The sequence below is a fragment of the Tupaia chinensis genome, unplaced genomic scaffold (genome assembly GCF_000334495.1).
Source record: "Tupaia chinensis unplaced genomic scaffold, TupChi_1.0 Scaffold138517_1, whole genome shotgun sequence".
NCBI classification, from domain to species: domain Eukaryota; kingdom Metazoa; phylum Chordata; class Mammalia; order Scandentia; family Tupaiidae; genus Tupaia; species Tupaia belangeri.
In genome coordinates, this window is record NW_006198412.1 from 1,908,530 (window position 1) to 1,918,383 (window position 9,854).

Genomic DNA, 9,854 nt, shown 5'->3' on the forward strand with positions numbered 1-9,854 from the left:
GAAGCAAACACACACACACACACACACACACACACACATTGGATTAAGACAGCAATTAAGTTCATATTTTATAAATAACTAGTATATAAAAATACACATTTATTATTCCTTTAAGGTCACAATCACAGGGGCTGGAAAGGGTGTGTGCTTCCACTTTCAATTGCCTTTTTCAATAATAGGATCCTTGATGGACTTATCTCACTCTAGTCCCTTCCTAGTAACCTGTGCTCCAACCACAATGAAACCCCAATATATTGTGGTCGGAGTATAAACTTATTCTAACATGTCATGGAATAGTTTGATAGTTTTTAATAAAACTAAACAGATGGCTTCCCATTGACCTAGCAATTCTATTGCTAAGATTCACCCATGAGAAATTAACGCTTATGTCCACCAAATGACATATGCAAGAATATTCATTGCTTTATTCATCATTGCAAAAAGTGAAAACAACCCCATTGTCCATCAGTAGATGAATGGATAAACTATAGTTTCTATATACAGTAGATTACTAACACAGTAATAAAAATGAACAAAGTACTGGCATTACCAAAAATATGGATGAATCTCATGATAATTGCTGAAGTGAAAAAGGAATGAAGTTCAAGAACCAGAAAAACTAATCTATGGTGACAGACATAAGGATTTCCTCTGACAGGGGAAATATTGACTAGGAGGTAGCATGAACCTCCTGGGGCAACTGAAATGTTGTGTATCTTGATCTAGATGGTGGGTTTGTGAGTGTATACCTACATAAAAAATTTATTGAGTCATCTCCCTAAGATTTGAGTAATTTATGGTATGTAAACAACTTAATAAGATATAATACATAATAATTTAAATAACTTATTGAACATAACTAACTTAAAACTAAGGGTTTTTTTTTTTTAAGTACCTTTCTTTCAAAAACTATTTAAGAATCAAATAGATGACCAACATGGAATGAGGAATTTTATTATACAAAATATAAGATTGTATGTATTCAGCAAGCATTTTTCTGATATTTAATATATGGCAAGACGTATGGTAGGAGATAAGCGTGCAGAAATGATTGACATCCTCCCTTCTCTCAACAAAGAAGGAAGTAAGATTAACATTTACTTTGTTGATCACCCATCAAGTGTCACAAAGATTGAATCCTTAGGACAATACTGTGAAGAAGCCTAAATTAAACCATTGTACCAGGTTCTCAAGAAAAACAATAGGATATGTATAGATATGTAAGAGATCAAGTCTTGGAATTGTCTTACATGATTATAGAAGCCAAGAAACCCCTGATAAGCCATGTGCAAGCTGGTGAACCAAGGAAGGTGGTGGTGCAATTCAGCCTGAAGCTGAAAGTCGGAGATCTGAGAGGTAAGGGGGTGTTAGAATCAGAGTCTGAAGGCCCAAGAACCATAGCTGTCTTTCTTCAAGAAAGAATGAATTTGTTCTTCTTCCAGCATTTTGTTCTGTTTGAACCTTCAACGGATTGGGTGATGTTCACTCATATCAATGAGAGAAGATCTTATTTACTCAGTCTGTTGATTCAAATGCTAAGCTCTTCCTCGTGGACATATTCAGCGTACTCAGAAAGATTCAGCAATATCTTACCTGCTATCTGGTCAGCATTTAGTCCAGTCAATTCAACATCCAAAATGAGCCAAAACACTTATAAATCAGGAGAAAAAAGATAGTTAAGTATTGTGGTCATTAAACCCAGGTGTGTTGACTCCAAAAGCAATGCTCTATCATAGTAAGCTTCCTTTAGTTGTAAGTAGTCTACTGACTCATTATGAGCAGAGATCTGTACACACAAGGTAATGAGAGATGTAATTAGGACAGCAAATGGTGATAGGTGACTTTTGGCATAGGGTCTCTAAATGCCTTTTGCTTTGAAAGGGGGAGATAAATTGGAATGGGGAAGCAGGGGGCCCCTTGTACCCTTTGCCCCAATTCCCATGGATTTCCACCCAGACCAGTGCATGCTGATTGGCTGCTCTGTGCGGCTTTGTGACACAATTCAAATACACACATAAGGGCATATTCTGTTATAACTGAAGGCAGATGCTACAAGTTCTCTCATGACTGAAGGCAGATGCTACAAGTTCTTAAGTCTGTCTTTAGGGAATCTTTGTATTGTTTAATGGTCTGTCTGACAGCAGCTATTTGTACCACTCTGCTGGCAGCAGGAAATTGAGGGTTCTTCCGTTCTCAGTGCTCAAGATGTGACCAGCCCAATAAAAGGGTGCTAATGTCTGAGTGACCTGTATTCTCGAAGTGTAGGCCAAATACGTCTAGGCCTAAAACTGAAAACTGGGAAGCTCTGTGCAAAAGGTATCACTATCGAAACGAAAATATTGGGTGGTGGTACAGGAGTCTCGAGTAGCTAAGCTTAGCTTTAATATCAAATAAAAGTTATTAGCTCTACCTAACATCAGCTTCTAGCATACACATATGTCTAAATACCTCTCTTGAACCTCTTTTCTTGATTGAGGAAAGATATTCAGTGTAGTATTAAATATGCATTATTCAAATGCAGTAAACCAGGAGACTTCCCACCTGGCAACAGAAGGCTAAATGGCAACTGCCATATTTAGTAATCCTTTCCCACAAAAGAAATAGTAAACATATGAGCCCTCACTAAGAAGTAAGCTTCAATGAGGTAAAATTAAGGCTGCTAATTACTACCTTGTACAGTATAGCACTTTTATTTTATTTATTTACTTTTTGCTTCTTTTAGTTGGCATGCCCACAGAATACATCTGGTAATTTAATAGTAATGTGAGTTCTGAATTTAGACTGCCTAGGTTCATATCCTGACTGCATCAGCAACTGAGTGATCTATGGCAATTAATCTCATTTTGTCTCAATTTCTTCATCCATAAAATTAGGATAAAACTCATTTCTTCACAAAGTTCATTGTGAGTACTAAATGAGATATAAATGTAAAGGAATTAGAACTCAAAAATGTTAGATGTCATCATTGTCGGTATTAGCAAACTAGCCATTTTAGTCCTTTCTACTTCTGAGAAGAAAACCAGGGGCCAGAAGGTGGCAAGGTGGTTAAGGCACTGGACTTTTATAGGGCTGACCATGGTTCAAGTCCTGGACTTGGTGACTTGAAAAATCACACCTGGAGCACACATGTGTATGTTCCTAGAATTCCAAAAGGAGGATGGAGAAGGAGGATAGTGTGGCCATGACCTCTGGCAGGGTGATTTCTCACTTTTCCTCTTACTGTCTCTGTCTGTCAAGCATACACACTCTATGGCAAAAACCTAAAAAATAAATAAATAAAAAAGAAAAAGAAAAAGAAAAGAAAAGAAAAATTAAAAAAGAAAAGAAAAAATAAATAAATAAAAAAGAAAAGAAAACCAGATACTTGCATCTTACTTCCTATCTTTCAGCATGCTAGTGGAGAGAACAGGTTGTGAGAATCAAATGCAAGCCTGGTCTCTCTCACAAAATGGGATCATTACTGAGGATCTCAGCCCAAAAGATGAATTTAAGAATAGCAAAGTGTAAAGTTCCAGGGAAGAGTCAGGATTTTAAGGCAAGGGGGACAGAGAACATTTAGATAAAATTGTCTGAGTGTTTTCCAGTTAAATGAGAAGCCAAAGTAGTTTAATCCAGGAGTTCCAAGTGAAAATATATAAATATCTGGGAATTAATGAGAAACGGATTCACCAGAGACTTATCCTGAGGTACTTTATACCTGTATTAATTAGCTAATTCAATTTGCATGTAGATTTGAGTGCAAATGGCACATTTGGAAAACAAATGTTGTGGCAAATAGCAAGTAATTGGCTTAGAAATTTGTCTTCTTGGGCTGTCCTAACAAAATACCATAGACTGGGTGACTAAAACAATGAAATTTATTTTCTCACAGTTCTGGAGGCTGGAAGTCCCAGATCAAGGTTCCAGCTGATTCTATTTCTGGTGAAGGCTCGCTTCCTGGCTTCTAAATAGCTGCCTTCTCACTATGTCTTCATATGGTAGAAAATAAGCTTTCTGGTGTCTCTACTTACAAGGGCACTGGTACCATCATGAGGGCCCCACCCTCAAGATCTCATCTAAACTTAATTATCTCCCAAAAGTCTCATCTCTCAGTACCATCCTTGGGAGCTAGACCCTCAGCATGTGAACTGTGAAGAACACGATTCAGACTATACCAGAACTGACAGCAAAATTAACAAATCAAACTGTGATTTACCCTGTACCTATTCAAGATGTGCTCTCATGTCTATTAACATTGTCCAGAAGGAGTATGTTATTTGAGTGCTACATGTTTGGTATTTTTTCGCTGTGCACACATACTTGGGTAGGATGTACAACTTGAAAGAAAACCAGTCAAGTGAACTGAACAAAATTTCCCTACCTGCCACTTAGCCATGCTCCAGCTCTTCCATCAGAAGTGGGCAATTACTGAAGTGGCAGGAATGGTGTCATCATGACCAAATGTAAGGATGACAAGGGATTGCTTAAACATGCATGCACAGCTCTGGATGGAAAGACAGAGAACCTGGATTATTTCTCCTCCAAAGTTGATCCTCTGCTGTTTTTGTCTACCCAGACCAAAGGAGAAGTGTTGAGGATTAGGGAGAGGGGATAGTGGGAAAAGCAGGAAGAAGGGGAAGTCATAGACATGAAACAAGAACAATTTACACATAAGAGTTTTGTGTTTTTTTTTTTTTTTTAAGAATTAGTTTTTCAACTTTATTTTTTTATTTAAATTTGACCAGGAGTGTGTGTGTGGGGAGAGAGAGAGAGAGAGAGACAGAAAGTGAGAAAGCAAGCTGCCAGGTCCAGGACTCAAAGCACAGTTAGCCATGTGGGAGTCCAGTGCCCTCAACCACCAGGCCACCTGCTGGCCCTACACATAAGACTTTTAAAGCAGAGATAAAAACCAACAAACCACCGAAAGAAGAACCGGATACCCCTTGTCCTGCCAAGTTCTGCTCTGGGGCTCAAGTGGATCTCTTTGATCCCCTGTGCCTGTTGGCACCTTCAGAAGGAAATGCTGACCGTGGGAGGGAAAAAGACTGTGCTTGCAGCAAGAAACCCTTCAGGCACCAGGAGAGGCAATAAGCTTCGTGACACTGAGGCAAGGCCTTACTATCTCTCTGGTCCAGTAGAACACCATAGGTTCTGTCTACTGTATGTCTGCTCCTGCCTAGAGTAAGGTGGAAGCTTAGCCCAGAAAAAAGAGGGTAAGAAAGTACCAAAGAGGAACTGAAGAGGAACAAGGCTGGATCTTTTGATGGACATGTCCTGGGTTTCTATAGCACGCTACTCAGGGAGATGCCTCAGATCTTCCTTGAAAGTGTTAAATCTTCCTCTTCTTCTTAGACTCTAGAAAATCCCTCCATCCAAATGCATGTAAACCTTAACAGAGGACCCGGGGAGAGAGAGGAAGGAGGTGGCAGATTCAATCAGAAGTGAAAAGGGACAGGTGTGAGGAAGGTCAACAAGACAGGAGATGGTGTGACTGATTGAATCACAAGTCTTGCATTTGTCCTAAAGAGCCACATCCCTCTGTGGCCTCTAGGCTGCTTCCTGTTCTGCTCACTCAGATAAAGCCATACCAGATTAATCTCACTTCCTTTTGTGCTAAGCTTTGAAAGCTGATAAATCAGGGGACAGCTGTAGATCCAGCATGCGTAAACTACAGGGAGGCATTTGAGCAGGAGGAATAATGTGGACATTGTGACTCCACACCTGACAGAATGACCATACCCAAACACAATGACCAAGGTGCCATGTTTACCCACAGGGGATCTCTCCAGTTACGCAAAAGTGCTCTGCCTTGTTCAGCATTTTTGCAGGCAACCTGAATGAAGGCAAAGAGAACAGGCACTGTCAAGTGTTCAATTGACACAGAGTCAGGAGATAGCACTAATAAGTCAGCTGACAGGAATGAGATTCAAAGTGATCTAGACAGGGTAGAATGATGAATCAAAACTAACAGGGTGAAATATAGAATCTATAGTTAAGTTCAAGCAATTAGATGCACCAGGTAGGAGAGACTTGAGTTCATGAGTGAAAAATGAAAGTGGTGGCTTTGGTTGATTGCACACTCAATATAAATTACTAGCACAACATACTTGTTAAAAATACCAAGAACAAACTTAGTAGCTTTATATTGCATACATAATATTGCATATATAATTTTTTGCAACTTTATATTGCATGCAACTCAAGTAGGGAAGACTTGAGTTCATATGTGAAAAATGAAAGCAACAGTTTTGGTTGGTTGCACACTCAATATAAATTACCAGCAAGACATATTTGTTAAAAAAAAGTTTTCAATTTTATATAGCATGTAGAAAGTGGCCCTCTCTGAAATAAAGGAAGTAATTATCTCACAGCATTCTTCTTATTAAATTCAATTTGAGATGCTTCAAATTAAGCAAATATTGATAGAGAATGCTGGCGAGGGGGTTTGGTGGGGAGAGAAGTGATTGAAGCAGTAGGAACAGTTTCTTTGGAGGAAGAGAAGGCATGTGAAATGTCGAGAGGATGAGACAAGCGTATTCAAATACTGTCACACATTCCTTAACGGCCAGGATACTTCTAAGGAATGCAACGTTAGGCAATTTCGTCACTGGGTGAACATCATAGAATGTGCTTACACTGGTCTCGGTGGTGCAGCCTACTACACACATAGGCTGTATGTTGTAATCTTATGGGACCCTGTCATACATGCGGGCTGTCATTCTTTGAACCACCATTATGCAGCACGTGATCCTTTCTCTTCTCTCTCTCTCTCTCTCTCTCTCTGTTTCTCTATTTCTCTCTAGACACGCACACACACCTACACATATACATATATATATATATTTTACACATATACAGATATTTATGTGTGTGTATTTGCTACAAAGAGTATGTACTTGCCAGAGAGAGAGACAGAGAGAGATGAGAAAGTGTTTTCCAAGGTCCACAATCCCTTCATTCTCCTTTCAGGATTTTGGACACACACGCACATGCATGTGGCATGTTTTTTTAAGCTGCCAAGTCTGGGACTCAAATTGCACTGTCAGCCATTGGGATCCAGCTGCCCCATGCATGACTGTACTTTAAAGGATTAGGTATAGTATGTATAACTCCAGGTGACAAAAAAAAAAAGGTGGAAGTTTCAGACAGAAGATGTGTTTCTACTCAGTATGCATTAGAATGAACTGATGTTTGGAGACAGCCAAATAGAAAACTTCCTGTGACCAGAAGCTTTGGTGCTGAATCCATTAGAGATGCTGTGGGATTGGGAGGGATCACAGGGAAGCTTTCAGTTCCTTCCACTCGATGGTCTTATCCATTTCCATTCACCAGATATGTACTGGATTTCTATGAGCTGTGTATATAGACAGTGGTGAGCAAAACAGAAATAAGTCCCTGCTCTCTTGGCACTTACACATGTAGTCTGTGGGGAAGATAGACAATAAACAAGCAAACAGACAACCACAAAGTAAATGTTATGTAGAAAGCACAGGGCTGAGAGACAGCATGACAAGAAAGGACGTCTGTAGACACAGTATCAGGGCAAGTCTCACTGAGGAGACACTGAAGCCGAGACCTAATGGATGAGGAGTGAGGGCGTAAAAGAACTGGACAAACTCACTCTATGCAGAAAGCCCATATGAATAAAGGCTTAGGGTAAAACAAAGCTTGGCAAAGTGAGGACCAGAAAGCAAGTCAGGGTGGCTGGAACCTAAGTGAGATGTAGGATGGCTGAGTGTAATAGAAAGTCCTGACGAGTTTCAAGCAAAGGAATAACACATTTCGATCAGTTCGTGAAGACCATTTTAGTACTGATAAACAGTAGCAACAGAGGCCACCCTGTTCCAGCTCCAAAGTTAACTCAAAGGAAATGTAGGGAGAACCAGCCAGAACTCTGCCAGAGTCTTCTAAAATCCCAGCACAGGAGGCCCCAAAACTTCACGGTGAAAGTCTTCTGAGCACTGGGTGGAGTATTCATGTTCAATGAGGGAACCTGGAATCCTCCTTAGTGCCGTTTGTTGCCTCCCAGAAGAAATATAACTTGGGGTGACTACCGGAAACCAGCACATAGCCATGAGAGGTCTGGAGACTTCCGGTTATCCGCAGTGTGTCAAGAGGCAAGGAGAGTAGGGAACGGGTAAGGAGAGTTCTTGCTGTCTAGTAATATTTGGAGTTAGGCTTAAACGTAAGGTTAGAATTAAACAAAATAACCAGTGAAAGGTTAGGGGAGAAAGAACAAAGATAGCTTGGTATATATTTTGGAATTAGATACCCTCACCCCCAAAAAAAGGATGGGAAATAAAAGAAACAGTTATAGGAAGATCAGGATTAAATAGCTAGATTGAGACCTAAGCAAGGTTAAAAGGTTTCATGGAGGAGGTGGCAAGATGTAGGAATTATGACGGTATAGTTATATTACATGTTGTATTTAAGAAATGGGAAGAGGAAAACCCAATAATCCTCCCATCTGAATAAACTTTATTATTATTTTGGTGCATTCTTTTTCATATGTTTTTCCTTTGTGTTTTTTTGTTTTGTTGTTTTAAAATTTATTTATTTATTTATTTATTTTGAGAGTTTTTTGCTATAGGGCACATACGCTCGCCAGAAAGACAGAGAGAGACAGAGAGATAGAAAGCAAGAAATACAACGCCAGGGGGGATGGCCACACCGCAATCCCTTCTCCTCCATTCTCCTCTCAGGATCTTGGGCACGCACGCACACGCACCCGGTGTGAGTTTAAACCACTGGATCCAGACTCGAACTGCAGTCGAATACATGGGAGTCCAGCGACATAGCCATTACTCTAACTGCTGGTCCCCCAATTTTTTTATTATTATTTTTTAACAGAGGGTATGTGTACTCCACAGAGAGAAATGGGGGTAGGGGCGGAGAAAGCACCCCTCAATGGGGCACAGTCAGGCCTTAATCTCTTCTCTGCCATGTCTCCATCCTGAAGGGATCCTGGGCATGCATGCACACGTCTAGCGACTTCTTTTTTCAAGCCATTGGGCTGGTACAGGGGGAAGCTTGTTCCCTAAACTACCAGGCTACAAGGCTGGCCCCTATGTGTCTGTTTTTAATGTCTTTATTGGATATTTTTAAATTAGAAAAGCAATACATGCTAGTTGCAGAAAGTTAAAAACTGCACCAATCTCCCAACCCAACTTTCCAGGGGGTATATATATAGTTGTTAAAGGAAGAAAACAATAAATGGTCTTTTTTTCTTTAACAGATAGATGGTAATCTATCTACTAGAATAGTTGATTTAGGCATCTGCAAAGATGGCTTCAACCTCAACTCCTGGTTCGATACTGATGGAAGTAATCTGTTTAACAATCTCAGAAGGACTGTGCAAATCAGTGCGATGCTTGTGGATTCTCATCTGGAAATGATCCCGAGTCTTAGAACCTTCACCACAAGGTGCTTTTCCTGTAGTGACTCTCAAAGTCTTGGTAGGCATCCGACCTGGCCCTTCACCTTGAGATCCTTTTCCTTTGCACCTCTGATTAAGTCAGCACACACTTCCTCCAAGGACTTTATGTTGCGGCTGGTTAAAGTAATTCTAATTCGGTGAATGGCCACCTCTGGCTCCATGAGTGTTTTTCCAGTGTCTTTAAAAGCCATGGCTGTGGCGCAGCTTCCTGACCAACTTCTTCCTTGGGGAGAGTGAACAGCGGTGAGTCAGGAGCAGAGTGAGCTGATCGGAGCAGAGCGCTACCTGCATCCACTTTTTCCACCACGTTATGTGGTCTTAAAAGTTAATAGCTTGGGGCCATCAGGTGGCATTGTGGTTAAGGTGGTGGGCTCCCACATGGCCAACTGTGGTTTGAATCCCAGACCTGGCAGCTTGAAAATCATGCTGGGCACATGCA

At 40.5% G+C, this 9,854-nt stretch overlaps 1 pseudogene; it reads right to left on the bottom strand.

Moving 5' to 3' along the window:
- Window positions 1-9,247: 9,247 nt before the first annotated feature.
- Window positions 9,248-9,606, bottom strand: LOC106736319 (40S ribosomal protein S20 pseudogene; annotated as a pseudogene).
- Between the last annotated feature and the right edge of the window lie 248 nt (window positions 9,607-9,854).